This window comes from Sinohyriopsis cumingii, chromosome 8, assembly GCF_028554795.1.
Source record: "Sinohyriopsis cumingii isolate HCF-2022 chromosome 8, ASM2855479v2, whole genome shotgun sequence".
NCBI lineage: Eukaryota > Metazoa > Mollusca > Bivalvia > Unionida > Unionidae > Sinohyriopsis > Sinohyriopsis cumingii.
This window is the reverse complement of record NC_142968.1, coordinates 109,257,181-109,267,072: the sequence shown is the minus strand read 5'-3', so window position 1 is coordinate 109,267,072 and position 9,892 is coordinate 109,257,181.

The window sequence follows — 9,892 nt, the reverse complement described above, 5'->3', positions numbered from 1 at the left end:
ACAAAATTGTGCAATATTTCCAACATTGATTTTTTTTTGTTTCATGGGGAGGACTAATTTGTATAGGAAAAGGTGGAACAAATCTGGTTTCTGAGAGCATGCAGCTAATCATGTGGTAATATGTGGGCCATTAGAAGACGAGATATTATGCGGGATCAGAAAGATTAGAGGACAGCTCGATACTATGCTAATGAGCCAATTTCGTTCTTCTGAGATAAACTGATGATTCATATATATATATATATATATATATATATATATATATATATATATATATATATATATATATATATATATATATATATATATATATATATATATATATATATATATATATATATATATATATGTATGTATGTATGTATGTATGTATGTATGTATGTATGTATGTATGTATGTATGTATGTATGTATGTATGTATGTATGTATATATATATATATATATATATATATATATATATATATATATATATATATATATATATATATATATATATATATATATATATATATATATATATATATATATATATATATATATATATATATATATATATAGTCTATGCCACGTGCGCATAACCCTTCTATTACATTCATCAGGTATATTTGTAGCAGAAGGATTGTCTTTATTATAATTTCAGGCAATTATCATCTTGTATAGAATCCTTCGATCCTCATCTAATGAAGGTTGCTATCGATATTGAACAACCACGTATATTAAACGACTATTTATATCTGCAAATTACCATATTACATTATTTTCTGCTAGCTCGTCTGTTGCTTTTTAATCAACCGTAGTATTGATTGTAACAGGCAGTTAATCCCATAGGACATTATCGTTTTGCTCGACACGTATTTGAACTTGTTACTGGTCACTATTCGTTCAGGACGCTCCCACTGATTGATTAGTATTAATATATATTTATAGTTGCACATGAGCTTCCAGAAAACAGTAAAAAGTACGACATATGGTAGAAATAGTTATTTCCCTAGAATACAAAGTGAAAATGAGATAAAAACAATTAACTGTATTGTGAATTAAATCCAAAAATAATCCAAGAATTACAGACACAAGTCCTAGTGATATAAAGTCCTGAATAAAATTCAGTAAAAGTCCAGAACATATCCCAAAACTGAAGTCTATGAAGTGACTGTGATACCTATTTAAGTGTTGATGTATTAACAGTCTTTGTTGAATCACAGAAATATAATTCCAGATTTAAATTCAGTATGAATTCCAGTGAATGTCTCTGTGCAAGAATTTCATCAGAGTACTTTTGTATTTCCATAGAAATAATCACTTGAATTTTATAATTTGAAGACAATAAAGTTCAGCTCAAACTGGTCACAATATAATACAACTTGAAGATGCTAGATGTTAAAGTACGATTGACAAAGTCCTCACAATCTCAAGATTATATAGTTCTCTACTTGACCTAATGTAACAAGTAGAATTTTCACAAAAAAATATTACCTATTGGAAAATAACCTTCTAGTATGATCTAATGAGTCGTGATCCTAAGATAACAAGTTGCCCCAATATACACCTCTGGCTGCTATTCCAAATTCTTGACGATGCATTTAGCATTTGAATTCCACGTCTTTCTTTGAGGTTTGATAGATTTCGCAGATTCGCCTCTAAGCCGTCAGTTCCATCGTAACATATTTCTTGTTCTAACTTTACCTCCTTTGACCTTTGAGTGCCTATTAGACAACCACCCAAGCTGTTTAGTAACTGATGCAGAGGGGTTGGGGGGGAGTATATAGCAGTACTTACAGTATGTTACTTAGCCGATACATACAGTACTTCACCAGTTGAGGGAACACATAGCTACAAAGACGTGCAGTTGGGTGCGTTTTTTACTGTTTTTCTAAACAACTATCAAGTCAGCACTTTTAAGAAGGAAAACATTTATAATCCATTCAGTGTTGCTTTAAAAAAAATCTTTCCTTAAACACGGTTATCAGAATGAAAACAAATCCTATATTTTATATCTGATCACGGTAATGTACAAAAATGAATCACAAATGGATTGAGAGAAAAAATAAAATTTTACGCGCGCAAGCAATCCTTATTGCCCTGCCACCCACCCCACCCTCGCATTACGTACACGCGAACACTCCATATTGCCGCCATTGCCTACCAGCGCACAAGATCGACAGCTGAAAAATTATTAACGATATCAAGTCATTTTAAGAACATGCGAGAGCTAAAATCAATTGAAATGTTACATCACCACCATGATCATTTGCTTCTTGTTAAAAATCAAAAGTTAGTGACTGACAACAAAGCAATATGCAATTTGTTTTAAAGGCGACCGTAAATCTTAGGGAGAGCAGTGGTAACACAGCTGACAGAGCATCAACTCGTAAATCAAACGTCGCGGGTTTTAAAAAGCCACTGTGCTCAGATACATTAATGTTTCAACGATATTTCGACAATATGTTTTTGCGAGCGGGGTGATTGTTTGTTTGTTGGGCGGGGGGGGGTGTCCTTAGCCTGACAACTGTAATCAAGGTTTAACGATCCTAATTAGGGATGTCATGGGTGGAGCTAACCACGCACAAATGATTTTATTCTGGAAGAAGAGGAAAATTAGTTATATTTAGTCGATGCTTTAAAAAAATGTCGAGTCACACGTATAACCACGAAAAATGATACCCACTAAAATAAATTAATTCACAGTATTTTAAAATATTTAGATAACTGTTGTTTGTTGTTGTTTTTTTTTTCAGTGAGTTTCTTTCCATACCACATATTACAGTAAGATTTTATAATTGTATAACTTGTATTATATATGCTCGTTTTTGTCTCAGCTCACTTTACATTGTCAGAACATGTGCCTAAAAATAGTAACTATAGTGTATCAGGAAGTACTTCGTAAACAAACCATGTAAACTCGTGTAGTAGACGCTTTAGGTTTTGGTTGATTAAATTTGTTTGTGAATGAACTTAAGCAGCTGTTTCGTCAATTTAAAAGTATAGATGATAAAAGTAACGATGTGGACGAGTTCAACTGAGTTAAAAACGAAACTTTCGAAGAAGAATCGTATGAACGTGACATTCGCAATGTCAACAACAAATTGAGACACAGTAATTGAAAATACCGCTCTGACAATTGAAACAGCTAATTAGGAGAATATTCATATATTTTCGCAAATAATGATTAAGATTATGACGAGTGCTCTCTAGGGCCTGAAAATATAGCAGAGAAAAGCATATTGAGGCCAAGAGCTATCACATATCTATCAGACGTACCATTTCACAAGTCTGTCAAAATGCTAGAAAAAAACGCAAGAGGGTTTTAGGTAGGAAAATAAGAGCCTCATCGATACAAAATAACAGTAATCATGCCCACATAGATCCACCCAGCGAACTTTTAACTTAATCGCGTGCTCTACATCTGTTTCAAAAAAGAATTTCCATTTTGGTCTGCTTCAAATCGACATTCAGAGTTATATTGTGAATAAACGCGAATGGATTTTGTTTTATGTTGATCCAGCTCAATTCTGCTTTTCTTATTGTGAGGGACTGGATTATTGGGTCACTTCAGTGAAGTAAGGTGAATGGATTGGTTGTGAATTTACTCTGGAATAAAATATAAATTCAATTACATTGTTTCTTGTAATATCTTTTATTGTTAAACCTTAGGTAGTTAAACAAAATGAGCATATGATAAAAAGGGGTTACTGCATTTGTATGGGAAAATATGAGCTTGTTTTTTTACTACAAAAAAATGCACTTCTCAAGATTATGCAATATTTTGCAGAAAAACTCGTTCATATTTTCCCATACAACGGCAGTAACCTATAACTACTAGTTAGAACTCTTTACCTCAGCCGGTAGAGCATCGAACTCGTAATTCAAGCGTCGCGGGTTAGACTTGGTCGAATGCCTGGTTGTGTCACTCGGAAAGACAAACAATGTTGTAAAACAAGATCGTACATTGTTCATTTCTTGCATAAATGCATATAGAAGCCATAATACCAGATTGACTATCATAATTAAGAATGGTAATGTTTTTAACCCTATTATTTTTACATGACGATGCAACTTTGTTGATATTGTGGGAAGATTTTGGTTTATAATTCTTTAAATAATTTTTATCTACATCAAATTTATGTTGACAATTATTAACTCCTGTCTTCTTAGTTGCTGAGAGACTATTTGTTTTATAAGCATAGTTCGTTGGCCTAAATAGAAAATAACTTAGATCATTACCACAAAAAAATTTAAAAACTTAGCATCAAACTCGTCTGAACCTGGACTCTTACAACTTTCATACTCTATCGTCAAGAGTATATCTTACCCCTTCATCTTTTTAATCACAGAACATTTAATTCATCAACTTAAGTTTAACGAGTCCAAGTTAAGACCAGATTCAATTTAAGATCAGAGTTAACCTCAGATCATAGTCAACTTAAGATCAGTGTCAACTTCAGATCAGAGTCAATTTAAGATTAGAGTCAACTTCAGAATAGTGTCAGCTTCAGATTAGTGTCACCTTCAGATCAGAGTCAACTTAAGATTAGAGTCAACTTCAGATCAGTCAACTTTAGATCAGAGTCAACTTCAGATCAGAGTTCAGATCAACTTTTAGAATACCTCTTGAGGGATAATGACTTTCGTAATAGGATCTCGTCTATTCACGGATGTAGTTTTGTCTGGTAAGGATTATATTATTACTTTCACGCTTTCAAAATATTTTCCAAGATAGTTCCAGTTTTCTAAATTGCAAAAATAATTCGTTATTTTCTCATTTTCTTTAATCCATCTAATTCTAAACCTTATCTTATGCACTGAAGTTTTTGCTGACTCATCACGTGAGTCTTTTTGCTGACGCAACTCTTGTAATTGGTTTTGCTTTCCACCAATCAAATGTTTATTAGTTCTTTCATTTTTGTATTAAGAGATACCACTCACTGGAATCAAAACTTTTGTCTCCATTTTCTCTATCTTTTTTTGTTAATGAGGATTACGGTATAGATTTTGCTTTGCTCTAACCTCCGATAAAACTTCTACAATTAATTGATCTTAAATTGTGTCGTATCATTTCAAATTGTAATTTTATCTTGAATCGTATCTTATTGTTTGGGATACTACATAAATTAGTTAAGATATGAATATCAAAGAAATATTGTAATTGAATGTCTTCCGTTATTTTTTATATCTGTCTTCACTATATATCATGTTTGAGATTAATGAATTATTGAACTTCCAAAATGATTTTCCTTCTTGGTGCTCCCTAAGTATATACGTTTAAGAAAGAATAAGCAGTTCTATATCTGAAGTTTCGATATATATGCTAAGCTCGGAAATCCATCAAGCCTTTTTCTTTTGTTTCTACGCTCTTAGTCTATATTTTCACATCTACATGAATTTCTCTCGTTAGTGATATTTATCAATTTCTTTCTGGATCATAGATTCATCGATCTGGCACAATTATATGAATGGTGTTGTTGATTCATGACAAAATAAATATCCCCCTCCTAGAAGTATCAAGTCATCACGAAAGTAGTTTCTGTTTGGACCACAAATATTAATATTATGTCTATATTGTCTATTTAATTGTCTATTTACGTATCTAAAATGTTCTTGTTTCCCTTGTTCATTTTGTATTCCCTTTACATCAAATTTGAAATTAGTGTTACGAGGGGACTGTAACTCCTTAAGACTGGCTTTAGAAATTACTAAATGATTCATTTATATCTCTACTGACTACGTATAAAATATTTTTGTAGGGCATGTGTGTCTTGTTGAAAATGAATTGAAACCATGTTACTTTAAAAACTGAACATGTCTGTTTTTCTTACATTTGTCACCTAGACCCTGACAAGTCATGAATCCAAGAGTAACCTTATTGGTGATTGGATTAAAGACCTGAAGTTCTGTTTGTCTGGAAAACTAATTTGGGCTGAGATGTCTGAGAGTTCAATAAATAAATATAATCTTCATAAAATTACACAACGAAAGTAAAAGAAACAGACATGTGGGACATACCATTAAATATGAATTAGAAAGGTATACCAAGTTTTATATTTATCTCGGCTTAAGCGAGTCTGATTCAAAACACATTAGAATTGCGCATACATTTATCATATAGTAACATGTTCTGGAAATACTTACGTAAGTATACTCTGGATGTCATTAAAAACAAAACAGCTGTCAAATAAATAACGAGACAAAGTCTACATACATAAATACATTCACAAGAAAAATCCTACAGACATAAACAGCTTCGCGACAAGAAAGTGCGATACAGATTACATAAATCACATACGACTACAGTATACATTCGCGACAAAAGAAAGCCAACAGACATAAATACATTTGCAACAAAGAAAGTAGGCAAACAGTTGTATACATAACATAGCATGAAAACAATATAGAAGAACATACGAGTAAAACCAAAAGGAATAAAGACTAGAACCTTAATTTAACGACTAAAGAAAAAGTAATATAAATTTTAACTTTTGTTGTGACTTTCATTCCCCAAAACACAAAAAGCTGTTGCTAAACAAAATATTTCTTTTAAACAAAGATCGTACTGGCATTAAAGAAAATGGTGTTGCAGAAAAGGCATTCCAAACAAGAAAAAAACCCACACTAAATATCATACGAAACATGAGACATGCGCGTCAGGACTGCCATGTATATTTTATTTTCATTGTTTGGTATATTCTTTTTATTCATTATATGCTCTGGATAAAGGTATTTTGGACTTGATTTTGTCCAGAATCTAGCTCATTTTATACCTGACCTTAACCATTTAGTTACTATTATTATTATTATTATTATTACTATTATTATTATTATTATTATTATTATTTCTATTATTATTATTGATATTATTGATATTAATATTATTATTACTGATATTATTATTATCATATATATGCATATATATATATATATATATATATATATATATATATATATACATATATATACATATACATATACATATATATACATATATATATACATATATATATATATATATATATATATATATATATATATATATATATATATATATATATATATATATATATATATATATATATATATATATATATATATATATATATATATATATATATATATATATATATATATATATATATATATATATATATATATATATATATATATATATATATATATATATATATATATATATATATATAAGATATATGGGGAGAGAGAGAGAGAGAAAGAGACCGTGAAATGACAAGCAAAAGCAGATATAATGTTTTCTTTCAGATGTTATTCACTTCCTTCCATGAGTCATATCATTATTTTCTTAACGATAACAGATTTATTAATTTAAATTTAATTTCCATTTCTTCTTCCTTTACGTTCACGATCAAGGCATCAGATCAATATAAATATGTAATACTAGTAACACACAGTTTACTATATGTAACACACAGTTTACTATTTGTAACACACAGTTTACTATATGTAACACAGTTTACTAATTGTAACACACAGTTTACTATATTTCCAATTTGTCTAAGATGTTCTGAAAACAAGCTTTGAAGCAAACAAAGAATCAGATCCATTTCGGAAAGTAACAAGATTTATGATTATTTATCGATAAAAGGAAAAGTCTGAGGATTTGACTATGAAATTGTGTATTATTGTATATCATTAATAGTATGGTATATCATCAATAATATGGTATATCATTAATAGTATGGTATATCATTAATATTATGATAAATAAATATAACTGCAACTCTTCTAGTTTAACTAGTCAAATACTTAACAACTGTTTTCGAACATTATCTCTGTCATCCTTCATTGTTTCCAACCACATATTTAGAGTCTTCGTTTTACCGGCTTCTGGTATCAATGATTTCTTATTTGCTGCGAATGACATACGCTACTCACACTCAAATTGTCTGCTATACTTTTTTTATATCATTAAGAAGGAAATCTATCTTCCGGTCTATAGCCTGGTATTTTACCTCTGCCTTCTTATCAAGGCCATTGAACATTTTCTGTAAAACTTACATAAAATCAATTGACATGTCCGTGTTTGTTGAAGGCGCATATTCAGCGCCACTGTTAGATATAACACTCACATTTACCAGCGATGTTTCCACCACCGAGTTCTTGCTGGATCTATCTTTAATTATAGTTTTCTATGTTTTGTTTTCAACAGGACCAATATTCATAGACTGAGGTACTCCTCCAATTAGGTTTTGATGCCATTTTCTCTTGAACATACAAAGTTTCTTCGTAATCGGACGGGGCTGTGTGTGTCGTTAAACGGAGGATACACACGATTTTCATTACACACACACACACAGAGTTGTGTACACTTCTTTACGAAAAAGTACTTAAGACATTTTAGTTCCTAGTCAACAATTTGCTTTTTAGGGTTGAAAGTGAGCTACGTTATGAAAAATGCCCTTCCCTTACACGATACCTTACCAGTCGAGTCAAGAAAACTGCTTAAATGTTCATTTTTACTCTACAATGAGGCTAACGAACTGTACTGTGTCTACTCCGACTCAGAATGTTTGGTATCGCTTCTAGGTTTGCGAGGTCGCTATTTGTAACCATAGTATACTGTACAGCTTGATAAATCAAAACCAAATGGTACACAACAAAACAGATACAAATAGACACCTGCCAATACCAGAAGCGATACCAAACACCAGGGGTCGAGTAGATATGTTGCGTCTAGTAGATACATTACATCGAGTAGATACATTACATCGAGTAGATACATTACATTGTAATTGGTCTCCTATCTCGTGCATTTTTAATTTTTTTTTAATTTTTCTTGAGATTCTGAATGAATGTTGCATTGAGCGTTACGTGTCTTATTTTTGTGTGTGTGTGTTCTTCTTTGTTTGTTTTTACGTTGTTTTTCTTAAATTATTTTTTGTTTCTTTTCCCCTTCCTACCTTTAATCTAGGACTTGTCCAACTCGGATGAGATCCTTTTCACTACTCTAAATGTGATTATCGCTGTCCAGATTTTCAGGTTTATTTTTCAACAGCACAGATGCATCTTCTCCCAGGCTGGGACCCTTCGAATATTCTATCTCACCATCCCTTACTAAACCTGCCCAACTTACAACATCTGACGATGATGATAAACATAGCCATCCACCTCTAACAGACATTCTTGAAAAGCTCTCCAAACATTTTATTTCGAGCTCATTTCAATATAAACAATTTACAACACAGGTAACTGTATAAATATCATAGCAATAAGAGAGAGAATATGTAGCGATTCTTTCACATATGGCAAGTTCCTTGTTCAAGGATGCACATTCCAAAGAACTGATAGAAACAAAGATGACGGGTGCTTTAGCATCTGGTATTTCTGATATTCCATCAAAGCAGGTGACTGATTTACCATTCAGAGACATCAAATTCTACCTACTGAATTTACCATTCGTAATGACAAATGATTAATAGCTGGGGTGTATCAACCCCACCTACGACAAACCTATATTTCATAATAGATTGAATGGCACTAAGTTGACATTATTAAATTTCGTTTGCGGCTAGAAGAACTCAAGGAACAGATTAAGGTTTCGGTTCTATGTTAATTTAATTAGCTTAAATGTTTCTATTTTAATTTTAAAATAATTGCATAGGCAGTCGAATAGGAAACAAATGACAAAAATGTACTCAACTGTCTTCATCTTTATGCAAGACAGTAGTGTACATTAACTTTTGTCTTCAATCGACTTAAAACTTATCCACTGCATGTTTAGAATCATAAATTATTAATAAATGACTTTTTACACTTCATAACGAGTGAATGTTGAGTTTATGCAAGTGCCGTATCTCACGGGTTTTCCTATCAGTCATTAGACCATGTGCATACATCTAGTAATTACAGCTAGTAATTGTCTGATTC